Genomic DNA, 17,605 nt, shown 5'->3' with positions numbered 1-17,605 from the left:
CCCAGCTGAGTCATAAGTATTACCAGATTCTTGCCAATTATTTGAATTAGGTTGGATAAAGACAGGAAAATCCATAACATGATTAAACAGCCTTTTTCTCTTCTTCATTTTTTTTCTCCACTAGACACCCTTATTTTTATGCTGTGGACTTTACCATCAAGTTTTGCCTGAGAATAAAATTGGTTTATGTGCAAGAATATAATCTGGTATATATTTTAATGTAATATTCAAATCTTTTGGGGGAGGATAAGGGAATTATTTATATAGATATATAAAATACTCTTAAACTAAACAACCATTTTCTCAAATAAGGTTATACAACACTGGTATCATTACTAAATATTTTACAAATAAACAATAGAAAGTCTTCTATTCTTAAATTAGTTCAATCACTTATTTATTGCATATAGCATGTCTAATTCATTTATTATAAAATATCCCTTTAATATATAACATTCACTCTCATGACTTTCAGTTTGGTGAAATTCTCAATTTAATTCTTGACTTTCCTTCTTCCACACCATGGTGTCAAATCTAATGTCATCAAATTTCAAATAAACAACATGTAAGTGATACTATCTACCATGAACTAAAAATTTAACTATTCAATATACCAAGATAAAATAAGAACATAATATAACTTTTATCATTAAAGAAAACTAGCTTACAAGAAAAGCATACAATCAAGTATTCCTTATCAAAGGTAATATGTGTTTTAATATTATTTGATAGAAACATGCAAAACTTATAAGCTATTGGTTTTTCTATAAGAGCATATAAGACATATTTATAAATAAGAGATGATATTTGAAATGATTCTTGAAAAAGTCAAAGGACATTGCTGGTAAAGGAGCAGGGTAAGCTGAAGAAAAGTATGGCATGCTCAGAGGAAAAAAAATTAAAAGAAGTAGGAAAAAAAAGTAGTAAAAATAAGTATGTAAAAAAGATAAGAGACATATTGAACTTTCAAATATATATATTCCACATACTTTCATAACTATACATGTATACAAAGAATGATATGTAAACCTTTGAAGAATATCCTAATTGCCTTATTAATAAGAAAAAATGAAAGTCGAGAAAATATGCAGTATAATTATTTTGTATAAAAATAAAGTGATAATTGAAGTCACACTTATGTATATATGAAAATATATATGAATAGATAAGAAGAGATAAAGAGTAGGTAGCATACAAATTAGCTTAACATTACTGGCTGGAAGGGAGAGTGAAAAAAATCAGTAATAAAAGAGTGAGACTCAGGACTTCCCTGGTGGTCCAGCGGTTAAGAACCCTCCTTGCAATGCAGGGGACATTGTCAGGAAACCAACAGGAAACCAATCCTTTGTCAGGAAACCAACATCCCATATGCCCTGAGTCAGTTGAGCCCATGTGCCACAACTAGAGGGCCTACCTGGAGAGCCCAGATGCCGCAACGAAGATCCTGCATGATGCAATGAAGATCTGTGCACAACTAAGACCCAGGCAGGCAAAAAAAAAATTTTTAAGTGCCAGACTCATTAAAGGATGTGTCTGTAGTTTAAAAAAAAATTAATAAAATGATTCCAAGTACTTAAAAATTATAACAGGGTATTCATAAAATGTGGAGAAGGCAATGGCACCCCACTCCAGTAATCTTGTCTGGAAAATCCCATGGACGGAGGAGCCTGGAAGGCTGCAGTCCATTGGGTCGTTACCAGTCGGACACAACTGAGCGACTTCACTTTCACTTTTCACTTTCACACATTGGAGAAGGAAATGGCAATCCACTCCAGTGTTCTTGCCTTGAGAACCCCAGGGACGGGGGAGCCTGGTGGGCTGCCCTCTATGGGTTCGCACAGAGTCAGACACAACTGAAGTGACTTAGCAGCAGCATTCATAAAATGTTAATGATGATTAACACATTTAAAAAATTAAATGTCTGCTGTGCTGAATCAATGCCTAGAATATAGAGGTATACAATAGCCTAGCAGTTTTGTTGCTTTCCATCTATCTATGTCTCTGTATATCTACCAAAGAAAATATGCCTCGAGAAATTTTTCTAATTGCTTAAATTTTTAAAAATGGATAATTTTTTGCTTCCATATGATAAAAACAAACAAATTTAATGAAGTATTCTTTCTGGTTAAGAAGAAAATAAATTGGCCCTTACCTGGGCAAAATTTTTGCATTTTCAACAAGCTTGATATATCAAGTCCCTCAATGCTTTCCTATTAAAATTACCAAATTTGTCATCATCACTCTTCTCATAAAAATGGGGAAGTTTTTGATAATTGGTATCTTATTTGCATTAACTTATTGGATTGGACATTGACAAATGAACTAAGACTTATTACACTGAATTATTAATATTATTAATATCTCAAAAAGCAATGTGCATGTTGTCTCCCTTAAATTGACTGTATTCCAGGCATCTGAAATAGAAAGACTTTCTTTGGAACTGGATTAAGGATTTCATCTACAACTTTTTTTGTAACAAACTGTCTAATATCTAATATCTGGTATTTAAGTATAAAAAATATAAATGACAGAAATTTTCTGGATTTCCTTGGTTTATTTTTTTTTTTTACCTAGGTTTTACTCAGTTCAGTTCAGTTGCTCAGTTGTGTCAGACTCCTTGCGACCCCATGAACCGCAGCACGCCAGGCCTCCCTGTCCATCACCAACTCCTGGAGTCCACCCAAACCCATGTCCACTGCATGCTGACAAATTGTGTCTTATTGTTATTTCTTTTGAGTATATTAAAGAAGATAATATAGATCACCAAACACACAAAATGATTCAAAATATGTCTACAATATTGCTTTCTACACGGCATAAAATAAAATGAAAATGGTCAATTACTCCAGGAGTATAATTACTCCAGACTCCACTGATAATACTGCTTGAATTCAGGTTCAGGGATGCCAATATACTAAATAGTTGCTGTATCCAGATTAGGAAGACATGCCACACTGGAGTAAGCACACAGATTTTTAAGGTACCCCACCACCTTACAACAGCATCCTTTCATCAGATCCATTCAGCCCTCTGCCTGGGTCCAAGACTAACTGTCCTTGTTCCTTGACTATCCTGTATACCCAGAGACCTCATGCAGAAAATGATATTTGAGTGTCAAATATTCATCAGCTTCAATTTCACTTATATTATTTTCCTATAGGTTACATTTTTGTGAGTATAAACCACAAAATAAACATACATTATAATAGTACCTATGAATATAAGATTATGGTGTTCACATTTCTTTTTTATTGGATATATATTTTTTTAATCTATAATCTGTAACAGGGGACTGTAAGGTTTAAAGAAATAGAAAATTTCTGACACAGTAAATAGCCTTTTAAAGTATTAGTTGAGCTAACTTCTAAATTCAGTGTCTCTCCCCTCAAAATGGAATATTCTTATATTTTTTCATATTTCTTAAGTCATGGATGTACTTAGTCACTCAGTCATGTCTAACTCTTTGTGACCCCATGTACTGTAGCCTGCCAGGCTCCTCTGTCCATGGGATTTCCCGGGCATGAATAGTGGAATGGGTTGCCATTTCCTTCTCCAGAGGATATTCCTGACTCAGGGATAGAACCCATGTGTTCTGCATCTCCTGTTTTGGCAAGGTGGATTAACTCATGGAAGCTATGATTTATTCTATTACTTTTGAGTTTAGAGGAAGAACCACACCACTGGCCGTGGAATCTTGCTTCCCTGAGAGCAGCCAAGAAATAGAATAACACAAAATGAAGTGTGATGCAGTTACTATCTCCTGGAAGGAGCCTTGACATTAAGATAGAAAAAAGCACCTGAGTTGTCTCCCACCCATCCCCCAGATAGCAATTCTGAGGCTGCTGGTTCCTCAAGGTCTTTCTGAAAGTTATGAAGCAAAACCAAGGAAACTGGCACTTCCTTAAAATCTGTGACCAGCTTAGGAAGAGGTCGCCTCACTATGTATTTGTTTTCTCCCTTTCCTATTTCACTTTGCTTTTCCCCTCACTGTTATTGTCCTGAGATTACACTGCCCAATAAAACCATAATATATATCTCTGTCTCAGGTTGGAGAAGATGGCAGCCCACTCCAGTATTCTGGCCTGGAGAATCCTATGGACGAGGAGGCTGGCGGGCTACAGTCCACGGGGTCACAGAGAGTCAGACATGACTGAGCCGTGGCCTAAGGCAGAGAGTCAGCCGTTTAACAGAAACGGCAGACCACCCTTGGCTAAAACGGTTCAGGGGCAGTGTTAGACTACTTAATAACAAAAGTGTAACTGACAAACGACTCACAGGATGGTAAATGAAATGCTGAGGAGATATATTTTAGTTTAAGGGGATTAAAGGACTATGATGAACTATTTTTAAAATAATGCATTTTTGTATAAGGATGACAAAAACTAAAGCAGAGATAAATTGATTAAATATCAGGTAAGCATGTGGCCATATTTAATTCAGGAAAAACCTGCTCATATACCAACAAATAAATAAAAACACAAATCTAAATACCTACTTTAGCTCAAAGATTGTTCAACTTCAAACATTAAAGACTGTCAAAGATGGAGAATATATATGGTTAGACTAAAAAGGAAACGCCTTAAGAGAAGACTATTTTGTAGATATTGCATATTTTAGAATATTTAAAGCTTTTTTCTTTTCAGGAAAGAGAGTTCTATACAATTTTATATGAGTTCTTTAAGTATTTGAATCAACTTAAAACACTACTTTATCAATTTACACACAAAAACTTTCCACTAACTGGTAACTGATAAATGTACCATAGCTGAGCTTATAAACTTAAAAGTAAGCATTAAATACTTCCATATATACTGAGTAGTACTCATAGAATGGTCTGTAGAGGGAAAAATTCCACCAGAATCTGGAAAAAAACTGATATACAAATAGAATGAAATCCCGAAAGTCTTTGTAAATTGAAGTTAAATAAGCAGAATGATCAACCACTAAACAGTGTGTTATAAAGATTATCAGAAAAATATTAATTTGATATAAATTTAAAGAACTAGAAAATGTAATAAAAAGAAAACAACTAAAGTAGCAATTTAAATTTAAAAGAAACTATTACTTTTTAAAAATGCATTATATTTTGTATGGAGCAAAATACTAACAAAAGAGCCTAAAATATAAAGGTAAACGGTAATTGAAATGCCTGCTTGATGGACCAAACACTGACATATTTTACATATTAATATATTTTAAGCAAATTATCCTGTTAAGTAAATTCATTGAATCACTAAATATAGAAAGTCAAAATGCAGAACAAATTTCTTGACCTTTTATCTATAGTTTTAAATTAAAATGAGAAAATAAGACTAGATTTTTTTTTTTTTTAAGAAAGACACAAATGTGATTGTCAGTCATATGGAAAATTACAAAAGGGAAGAAATAACTGAATGATGCCTCAGGCACTGAATGTGGTTTTTTCATCTAATCATAGTTGAAATGATTTGTATGATTTCATTTGCTATCAAGCTTGAAAACTTTTAACAGCTTTTGAGTGGCAAAATTTCAAAATATCGTGTATGACTGGTCATGTGATGCAAATATTTTAAAATGCATTCTGTACTGAAGTTATACATACATCATACTAAATTGTCCATAAAAGAGAAAAATAAATCATTTTTAACTTGTTTATATCATGTTATTTTTCTCATATGCAATATTCTTGAGGTTATGAAATATTAGGACTTTAAATGATATGAATCCATTATGTTTTCACAAGTGTCCAATTGCCTAGTGTTATGAATACTGTAGAGATGTGTGTGTGTGTGTGTGTGTGTGTGTGTGTGGACAACTATAGATACAAGCTACCTATACTATCAATATTCCATTCTACTTAGCTTGTTAAATGTATTTCACACTAAAAATAACAAACCAAAAAAAACTGTGATAATTGATGGTCATAGGGTACATTAATCCATCATATAGTGCAATTCTGAGTTGGCATCTCAAAATTTCCCCTTAGAAATATTATGTTTTTGGGTTTTTTCCCCCCCAAAATCAAGGAAGTCACTATATAATACTCTAATTACTTGCAGGGCAAAATATATTCTGTACTGAGGTAGCTCATACCTAAAATAAACCTAGTAGTATGCATAGCTAAAGATAAAATTTGCTCATATAATGACAAAGACAAGATTGCTGGGGTATGGGTGCCAATACTTTTGTAAGATAAGTATATGGAAATGATTTTCTTGGTTTTTAAAGTGGTTCAGGAAAAATTATTGTATACCAAAGCATAGTGTCTATTATGTGTTCAAAAGCATAACTATTTCAAAAGTAGACATTTGAGGAAACCAGATAATTAGTCAAGTACAGCTGGTATAAAACAGTACTGGCACAGATACTGCTATCATTAAAATTCTGGCAAACTATCTTGTAAGAAATACCCTTGGGCAAATCAAACAAATTAAACACCTACGTAATTCTTTAGAACCTAAAAGGAAGTGTACATAAAAGACTCCTGATCTTGCTGCTAAATTTAAAAAGCCCTAACAACATAAAGAGCAATGCAACATTCTTTATTTTGCTGTCTAATTGAAAATCACCTTACATTTTACTTACTTGGAATTTCAGTGTATTTTACTTAACTCAGGACACTTTTTTTTCCTCAACTCAATCATGTTCATAATTTTTGTTAGTATTCTGTGTAATCTACATACCTATTTTCAAATTTCTTCCCCTCCTTTAATGCTGTCTTATTGTAAAATGTATTATACATACAAAAGATGGTATAAACTACATATATCCCTTAAAGAACAATTATAAAATGAATACTTGTGTACATACTGACAAGCCTGAGAAACAGAATACTAAGTGAAGTTTGAAGTCCACTGTGTGCCTGGATCATGATCCCTTCTGTCCACCTGAGAGTGATTCTGGGATTTTCTGATTCATTGTTTTATTTTGCTTGATAGCTTTATCATAATTACATAACTTTTTTAAAAGCTCATATGCTGCACTGCATGTTTTTAATACCAGTTTGCGTGTGTGCTGAGTCGCTCAGTCATGTCAGACTCTTTGTGACCCCACGGACTATAGCCTGCCAGACTCCTCTGTTCATGGGATTTCTCAGGCAAGAATACCAGAGCGGATGGCCATTTCCTTCTCCAGGGGATCTTCCTGACCCAGAGATTGAACCAGCATCTTGTGCATTACAGCAGATTCTGTACCATCTGAGTCATCAGGGAAGCTTTAATGCCAATAGTATCATTCAGTTTGATGAGGTTCAATAAAGAAAAACCTTCACTTGGGCCAAGTGGAGTCTTTACTCATTTGAGAAAAGGGCATTGCTCGAGAAAGGCCAGAGAAGGGTCCTTAGAAGTGTAGACTGGAGGCTAGTTTGCCTTCTTGTGGCAGTCTAAGCATATTCCTAATTTTTTGGTTTGTACAAGTTTAGAACTAGATATCATTTTCATAAGCAAAATATCTTGAAATTTATAGTTAAAGCTTTATCCCATGTTATGATTTTTGCCATCCAATTTATATTGTCTGATATGCCTAACATTGCACAAGGATTTTCTAAAAATTGAACATTACTTACTGCAAAAAGGATCTTCCTTGAGATTTTTTACAACATAACTAGACAATTCAGTCCACTGACTTTTAACATGATTACTGTTATATTAGACTTAAATCTAATTGTTAGACTTAAGTTGTTAATCTATTGTTAAACCTATTGTTAGACTTAAATCTAACAATATGTTATTGGATAGTATCTGGCACTACTGTCCATTCTTTAGTTTTGCATTTCAACTTTCTTCTTTACTTCTTTTGTATTCATGTTTACATTTATCTCACTATAACTTTTATCTTTTTGCTTGCATATTATATAGTTTATGTGTAATCTCTTAATGCTTAATTTGTGTGTTACTTTAAAAAGTCTATTATTCAAAGTTTTTAGCTGCTCACAAATTATAGATTCTTAAAAATAAAATGTCTGCCTTTATTGTGTTTTCATTAGATTCATCTGACATATCACACAGTTTCTGATTTGTAAAAATTTATTTGGTTATATTAAGTATGGAGATTTCACTTCTACATGGAATTATTCCATCTTGCACCTACAAGTTTAAACATATTAGTGATTTTAACATCTATGCCTGATTTTAACATATATGCATCCTCATGTCTATTTCTAGCATTCTTTTTTATCTTTTCCATTGATTTTCTATTATTTGGTCTAATCTTCAATTACAACTAGCAATTTAGATTTTTTTTTGTTTTAATTTTTTTTTTTTATTATTGCCATCCATTACAAGTGTAAAGTGGTATATCAATCTTTTTTTTGGCTTCTGCATACTATACTGTATCTCAGATGCCCAAGACCAGGGATAGAACCCCCACCACCTGCAGTGGAAGCATGGAGACTTAGCCACTGGACCACAAGGAAGTCCCAGTAATTTTAATACTGGGCATCAAGTATGAAAATAGTTGAGACTGGATAAAATTATCTTGATCGAGATATGTATCTCCAGGCAGTCAGTTACAGGAGAAAACTGCCACTTTAATCATTCATGGGATTAATTTTAATGCTTGGTTCAATCATTCTAAGATCTAATTATTTTTATTTGTCCTTTGTGAGGATGTGAAGATACTGCAGGATCTCAAACAAAAGTCTTTTCTAAGAAAGCCTCATTTATGGCAGGTACTGAGCTCTACCTTTCTCCTTACTCCTTTGAGACTTCTTAGCTTCCCAGTCCCCTCACTTAAGACCACTCCCTAGTTGGCTAGCCTCTTGTGAAACAGAGCTTAGAAATTGGTAAATACCTTAAGAGTAAAAGTGTCACATAATATTGGGCTCACAATTATGCATAACATTTTCCTATAGGACTTTTTATAAAGACTGCATTTTAATAGCAATTTTAGTTTTACAATAAATTGAGAGGAAAGAACAAAGATTTCCCATAAACACTGTTCCCCACATATGTATAGCATCTTCCCATTATCAACATCACTCATCCGAATGACATATATATATATACATAATATATATATGTATTATATTTAACCAAGGATGAACCTACATTGACACATCATGATTATTTAATGTGAACAGTTTAACTTAGGATTCATTCTTGGTGTTGTTTAGTCTATGGATTTACACAAACTTGTAATGACGTATGTCCATTATTATGATATTATACAGAGGAATTTCACTGCCCTAAAGAAACTTTGGCACTCTACCTATTCATTCTCTCTTTTCTCCTCTCACCCCAGGAAACCACTGATCTTTCATCATCTCCATAATTTCACCTTCTCCAGAATGTCATATAGTTGAAATCACATATTTTGTAGCCTCTCTTCTGACTTTGCTAAGATCATTTGGTTTTCTTTGGATGTAAGATGGATAATTTGACCCTTTTCCTGTCAAATATGATATTGTTAGAATTATCTCATCTTTCTTGAATCATTTGATCATTTTATCATTAGGTCAACTCAGTAGTGAACATATTTCATAGAACATGGATGATGACCACCCAATAGAATACACTGAGGCTCTCTGTATTTAATATACCTGATTACAAATTCTTTTTTCATGTAAAAATTATTATATTTTAGTAAAGGTTTCAGTTGTTCAGTTGTATCCAACTCTTTGCAACCCCATGGACTATAGCCCACCACTTCCTCAGTCCATGGAATTCTCCAGACAAGAATTCTGACGTGAATAGTCATTCCCTTCTCCAGGGGACCTTCCTAACCCAGGGATTGAAGCTAGGTCTCCGGCACTGCAGGCAGATTTTTTACTGTGTGTAACTTGGCAGGAAAAATGAAGGTATTCATTTATTGGGTTTTCTAGTTTTATAGGAAATTTATTTTAATCAGTTTTTTCAATAATTTTCATAACAAATTGTGACTACTACAGTTTTTTTCTATTTCTTGAAAGAAAGGTAAAAGAGAAACCTGTTAAGGCATAATACCAGCACTGACCGCCACAATTCTTACAAATTAAGAATTGCAACAAAGATGAATTTCAATATCAGTTGTGACAAATAATGTCTCCATTCTTTGAGATAGCAGAGTATGTACACACACTTATTAATATATATATACACACTTATTAATATATATATACATGTGCACACATATTTCAAAGAATGAAGAGAAATAGTCACGGACACTCTGCTTGTAGTGGACATAATTAACAGAAAAAATCAATATCCCTCTGGCATGCACTTTCATCAAGGACTCTATTTAATAAGATTCTCTCTTGAAAATTAACAGCAGTGCAAACACTTTCTCTAATTTCCAAAGTCATTTTGTCATTATTATTTTACAAGAAATTTTAATAAGAAAAAAAATTACCACATTTTGGTTATGTAGTACTAACACAAGTATCTCAAATTATAAATCAATGCACCTCAAATTAGAAAGGACTGCATTTTTCATTAATAATAAAAAATGTCAGGTTCTTTTTTTCTCTTTTTAGGGATACTGTGCCTTCTTTATCCTTGCTGGCCCCACATCCCCAAAGAAGGTCATTATTGAACCTGATGACATGGACAGTGGAGAAGGGGCTGGTGGTGGTACAGGGATGTGGAGGATGGGGAGGGTCTTGACACTGTGTTTAAGGAGCAGGCATACTGCTCTTATTTATAGTGTGTTTATGGGGATCTGGCCATAACAATGGTCATTAAACCCTGTCTAAGCTTCCCCTTGAGTCTATTAAGCAGTGAGAAAATTCTTCTATGGCCACTTCCCTGAAGAAAGAGACCCTTATCTCACAGAATACTGAGGAAGCTAGTAGGGAGAGAGTGGGAGCTGCCTGAACTGTAATCAATCCCAGATTACAACCAACCTGAGGAGATCAGGGGCAGGTATCAAAAGCTCATGCAATGCCGGCCTGGAATTTCCTTGAGTAGATTTCTAGAAAAATTGGGTTGCTGTTGGAATGTGGAATGATTGGCTCTAAGTACTAAATGAGGAGTAGGGGCTGCCTTCGTGTACAACTGAGAAGTGTGGGATAAATAATACACTCCTTTTGTGCTACAGGGGAGTGAGGGATCATAACAACTTTGATTATCAATGCTTATAAGCATATGAATACAAATGTAGACACTTAGATTGGACAGGTGAGACAAGAGGGCTCATCATCTTTGCTGTCCTAAGATTTATCCAATAGTTATGTACGAATGTGAGAGTTGGACCATAAAGTAGGCTGAGCACTGGAGAATTCATGCTTTCTAATCGTGGTGCTGGAGAAGACTCTTGAGAGGTCCTTGGACTGCAAAGAGATCCAACAGGTAAATCTTAAATGAAATCAATCTTGAATATTCATTATAAGGACTAATAATGAAGTTGAAGCTCTGATATTTTGGCCATCTGGTGCAAATAACAGACTCATAGTTTTGGGAAAGATTGAAGGCAAAAGGAGAAGCAGGCAGCAGAGGATGAGATGGTTAGCATCATCAGCTCAATAGATATGAATTTTAGCAAACTCAGGAAGATAGTGAAGGAGAGGGAAGTCTGGAGTGCTACAGTCTATGGGGTCACAAAGTGTTGGACATGACTTAGCAACTGAACAACAACACTAATATATATGCATTAATAGATTATATTTTTTTTCTATTTCTGACTTATTTCACTCTGTGTAACAGGCTCAAGTTTCATCCCTCTCATTAGAACTGAATCAAATGTGTTTCTTTTTATGGCTGAGTAATAGTCCATTGTATGTATATGTGTGTGTATATATACACACACACCCACATCTTCTTTATCCATTCTTCTTTCCATGGATATCTACATTGTTTCCATGTCCTGGTTATTGTAAACAGTGCTGCAATGAACATTGGGGTACATATGTCAAAAATGTGAAATACTTCACAAATTTGTGTGTTATTCTTATGCAGGAGCCATGCTAACCCTTTCTGTATCATTCCAATTTTATTATATGTGCTGGCAAAGTGAGCATCCTCTGATATATTTTAAATAGCACTTCCTCAGCCAGGTTTTTTCTATGCTGTACTTAACCATCAATTCCTGATGCTTTTGAACTGTGGTGCTGGAGAAGACTCTTGAGAGTCCCATGGACTGCAAGAAGATCCAACTAGCCCATCCTAGAGGAAATAAATCCTGAATATTCATTGGAAGGACTGATGCTGAAGCTGAAACTCCAATAGTTTGGCCATCTGATGCAAAGAGCTGACTCATTTGAAAAGACCTTGATTCTGGGAAAGATTGATGGCAGGAGGAGAAGGGGACAACAGAGGATGAGATGGTTGGTTGGCATCACCAACTCAATGGACATGAGTTTGAGTAAACTCTGGGGGTTGGTGATGGACAGGAAGGCCTGGCGTGCTGCAGTCCATGGGGTCGCAAAGAGTTGGACAAAACTTAGCATCTGAACTGTCTGTGTAACTGTCCTTAACCAAACATAAAGTTTATTTCTTTTCTAAAATCCTGTACTTTAGGCTTACATAATTTGTAGTTTAATAGTAATTGGTTTATTTAGATTTTAAACACATCAAAAGCAAAATTGCTTTATTTTTCATGACTGTATACCTGGCACCTACCTAACCAACTTCTTAATGGTAGAACCAAGGTATAAGTCTCTCTCTATCCACTGATAATGTTTAATATAATGGACTAGAGAAAAAGTGAATGGACTAGAGAAATGGACTGGAGAAAATATTTCCTATTTTGTAACAGAGTAACTGAAGACCACATATGAATTTCAGTTAAAATAGGAGCATTTTAGTTTTATAAAGCACAAATGCAATACCATTTTAACTAGAAAATGCTGAACACATAATTCTGGAAGTATATAAACAGAGAAACATATTAAAAATAATAAGATACGGGAATGAAGTGTCATTGACAGAGGATTTACACTGGGGTAGACCACTCCTTACACAGCACATTTTCCATGAAGGCCACTGTGCTAGAAATCTTGCCTCCCAAAATGAAGATATTTAGAAGAGCCTGGGAATGGCTGTGACCTAAATACACACACGATGGAATCCTCAGAGTCCGTGTGGGCTGGGTCAGAGAGGGCAAAGGTGAAAGCATGGGATGAAAAGCATGTTACCACTTCTACAGTTTTATATCTCCTGTGTGCATATCCTTTGTGTTCTTTTTAAAATGTTTAATAAATTATGCTGATTGCTCCAATGTTCTAAACTTCTCTAAGAGAAACAATTGGATCCAGAGATCTATTGAGCAGTGTTCACAGAGTGAAGGTAACTGAGAGCCAGAATTAAGGATGGCAAAGATGGACAGAGCAACTTTCTGGGCAGCAGTTACTCCCCTTTGAGACATCTTTCAGAACTAAGGGCTACAAGTTTGGAGTTATGATTAAACAAGGTGAGGGATATTATATCTCTTTCACTAATATGGGTCATATTTGATTGGCATCTTTATCAGTTGTTTGACAAGTTACAGGTCTGAGACCTACTAGAGCAAATTCTCAGGCACTGTGGTCCAGTAAAGGAACTTAACAGTATCATCAAATCATTATTGTGCCTACTTGTGTTTAGAATTGCATTTCACTCTTAAAAGTATGAAAGGATAAATTAAAAGTGGAAGAAAAAAAAAAAGAAATCCAAAACAATTTTTTTTAACTCAGATGCAATTAGTACTTCCAAACTTAACAAATTTGCCTCCATAATAGAATAGAAAATATGACAGGATCTAAAATCTCTTTGTAAGAGACACAATTAAACAAAATGTGCTACAAGAAGAGAAAAACATGCCTAGGACAGTGAATCTCACCATACTAAATATTAGATTTATCTCTGAACCTTTGAAAGCAAGGTGATCTCTGACCCTTTTCCCAGAAACACTAATTGGCCTTGTGTGTGTTAGATGGTGTCCAACCCTTTGGGACCCCATGGGCTGTAACCCGCCAGGCTCCTCTGTTTACGGGGTCGCCCAGGCAAGATTACAGAAGTGGGCTGCCACGCCCTTCTCCAGGTGATCTTCCTCACCCAGGAACTGAAGCCTGACCTGCACTGAAGGCAGATTCTTTACCATCTGAGCCACCAGGGTTAGTCTGGGATAAAACCTAGGCTTCCAAGTTTTTCTTATTTCAAATTCCTAATTGATCCTAATGAATTGTTAGGATTTAGAAGATAGTACAAAAGGCAAACAGTGAAAGAATGTTGGTGAAATTGCAAGATAAAATGAAGCCAAAGGAATCTTCAGTGGTTTTGAACCTCTAACCACTAAGTAATTTAGCTTCAGAATAGAACCCGTTAGAGAGATATAAGGGTAAGTTGGCAAGAACATTTACTTAGATTGAAACGTTAAACTGGTATTCTTGATATTTGTGGATCAAATAAGAAAAAAGAAACAAATATAGTTATTTTATAATATAAATAAGAATCAACCTACTATTGTCCAATTAAATATGTAGTATTAACTGCTGAGATAAACATCTTTTGTGTGGCAGTAACGGAATAGTAAATAAAAACAAATAACATTATTAGTGTTACAAAATAGGCAATAAATTAAGCCTAATTTAAAAAAAAAACACTCTGGAATCATTCTCTGACTAGAAGGTAAAGTTGAAAATGAGATAAAAGTAAATCTTAATATAAACAAAAATACTTTTTTCTAATTATCTTCTGTTTTGAAGCAAAAACAAGTCTACATTGACCAAGTTTGGTATTTGCCATAGGACAAAAGGACTTTCAACTCATTAAAGCTCTGATGCAAATTGAACGTAAGAGATCTGAGACATTGTATACACCATTTTCTCATCAAAAAAATTCAACAATATCATGTCATAAAGGACTGTAGGGCAATTCATATGTACCAGAAGAGCCAATAGGTTATTTACTCTGGAAGTTGCAGTAGTTCATTGGCTTTTAGGAAGTCTACCATTTTAGGAAAGGTAGGAACAACAGGTTGTTTCAGATCATTCTAAATATATTTATTTTAAAAATGTTTACTTAGTGTAAATTGTCTTCTATGCTCCCAACACTATATTAGGAATAGGGTTAAAGGGATTTGTGCTTTGAAGAAACCCCTGTCTAGCAAAGAGTGGAAACTTTGAATAACTTAATGATCATCATGAAAAAGGAAATTGGTACTGCTTAAAGGCAAACATCCTCTGTGAAAATAAGATGAATGAGTAAAGCCAAAATAAATTAATAGTGCAATATACTGCATACCTTCTAACAGATGAATTGTTAATTTTAAAAGCACCATATTTGGTTATGATAGTTCTCTCTTATTGAGATTCACAAATTTATAATTAAAAAGTATTTTGTCCATTTGAAATTTAATAATACATTGCTGAGATATTAAAAATGTATCATATGAACAGTTATAATATATTTAAAATAGTTATTTTAATACTTTCCTCCAATTCTGAGTAATTTCCTAACTTTGTAAAATAATGCCCTATTAACACAAGAAAAAAAAAGTAGAAAAGGTTTGTACTTTGTATTCACGAGTTGGCATGTTTAGAGAAAGTAACATTATTCAATCAATTACTTACTGGGTAATGCTTTGGGAAAATGTTAAAATATTTTTGTGCTTCATACTGTCAATCAAAATAAATTACCAATGAATTAGTTGTATTTGAATGTAATATGTTAGATACAAATACATCAGTACTTTTGAACAGATGTTCAATCTGTAAATATGTATTAATTAATCTACATGTCCATATTGATCTGACATTTCACATTTATATTAAGTTCAAAAATGCTTTGTACTTTAAGATGCTATTAAGTAATAGGTTATTATTTTGATTATTACTATGCAGATATAACCACCCTTACTAACATATGAAAGAAAACAAAAATAAGAGAACAAAAATAAAAGGAAAAGAGAAGAAAAGAGAAAGAGATTGAGATACCATGTCATCTTGACAGCCTAGTTCCTAGTTCCAGTGATTTTTAAGATATAGATACGCTTCTGTCTTCCAGTATCATGAGATATCAGTGACAGGTTAATAATTTCTTTTTTTCTTTGAAAATGAGTTGGATTTTTTATTATAATTAAATATTTACTATGTGATATATATCACAAAGTGATATTGTAATTAAAGAATGTAATTAAAGAATAAGATGCCAGGACAAGTAATACTTTACCAAGGTCCAGTAAAATACGAATATACTCTCTGTATGGGTTCATTAGTTTTAAAACTGTCATTTAAATGTCTTTACTTAAATATGAGATTTTATACAATTAAAAGCATGTTTAATGATTCAATGACTTATTTCTTTGAAATTACATACACTAGAAAAATTACGCTTATATTATGAATCTTAACTGATAACATTCACTTCAGATTACAAATATTTAAGGCAAGACTATTTTTCTGTTAGCAGCTCTGTTGTTTACTAAGAAAGTGAACAACACTTTAAGCATCCTCGTAAATAAAAATCTACAGTATAGATTAATATATAAGTGATTTCCAAATAAATTTTCTTTCCAATATCTTAAATTAGAAATCACTAGAAGTCAATAATTATAACCTCAGTTCTCTCCTTTTTAGAGCATCTTTCAACAACTGCTTGCTACATAAAGTTATTGGGGTAACTTGTTATTACTGCATATTAAAATTTTATGGCTACATGTTAAAATATTTATATTAAAATCAGTAACCACTGTTGAAGTATTTCAGCTTATTGGGGGAGTTTTAGCTACACTGTCTCATGTTTATGCATTCAATTCCAAGATTAAATAATGGAATGTCCTTGCATTAAAAGTCAATTGATAATTAAATACCATAAAATTTTAGGAAATATTCCCCACAAAATAATGAGCCAAATTATGATATGTTTTGATAAATAACATATTTTTTTGATAAATAAGGGAAGAAACAGAATCATTGCCCTACATAAGCAAAGAAATAGGATGCATACTATAAACATTTTGATAGTTTAAAATGTGAAATATTAATAATTGTAACACTTTTTCATTAAATCAGTTGTAGCTGATAATTACTGAAACATAAAATTTAAGTCATTATTGTTTAACAAAGTACTTTCTAAATTAATGTTGCATGTATATTATTTTATTTGCTAGGTTGCTGTTTAATCAGAGTCATGTGTGACTTTTGAAGCACCATGGAATGTAGCCTGCTGGGCTCCTTTGTTCATGGGATTTCCCAGGTAATTATACTGGAATGTGTTTCCATTTCCTTATCCAGGGGAGCTTTCTGACCCAGGGATTGAACTCATGTCTCCTGCACTGGCAGGCAGGTTCTTTACCACTGAGACACAATTATTAAAAAACAGTAATTAAAATGTTACATTTTCTGTGGTAATATCTTCTAAAAGTTTTAAAACAATGATGACAATACCTGATTGTGAATTTCAGAGTCTTTGTCATATTCAATAAAGATTATGTCATGATTCAGTGAAAGCAATTTTGTTTCAAGGAACAAACACTAGTTTTGTCTGCTTTATATATTGTGACACTGCATATTATTTCATTGTAGGAAGCTCCTCTTCCTACCAACCCCATTAACTCACAAACATATTAATTGAAAAAAAAAAAAACAAAACTCTTCTAGGCTTAAAGTAATGCAATTTGAGTAACAAAAGATAACATGGGTTTTGGAACCAGGCTGTCTTTTTCAGTCTTGACTCTACTAGTTCATAACCTAATAACTTGGTTCTTAAAATATATAGTCATCTATAAATAGTCA

At 33.5% G+C, this 17,605-nt stretch overlaps 1 long non-coding RNA gene and 1 other non-coding gene across 2 annotated transcripts in view; both read right to left on the bottom strand.

Moving 5' to 3' along the window:
• The window catches only part of LOC139032544 (uncharacterized), a 376,189-nt gene that overhangs the window by 43,780 nt on the left and 314,804 nt on the right, over positions 1-17,605 (bottom strand). The gene's annotated exons all lie outside the window — the stretch shown is intronic.
• On the bottom strand, positions 11,805-11,911 carry LOC139032672 (U6 spliceosomal RNA). The gene has a single exon (XR_011485251.1). It is a non-coding gene; the product is annotated as a U6 spliceosomal RNA (small nuclear RNA).

The sequence above is a fragment of the Odocoileus virginianus genome, chromosome 32, assembly GCF_023699985.2.
Source record: "Odocoileus virginianus isolate 20LAN1187 ecotype Illinois chromosome 32, Ovbor_1.2, whole genome shotgun sequence".
Lineage (NCBI taxonomy): Eukaryota > Metazoa > Chordata > Mammalia > Artiodactyla > Cervidae > Odocoileus > Odocoileus virginianus.
This window is presented reverse-complemented; position numbering and strand designations above follow the sequence as displayed.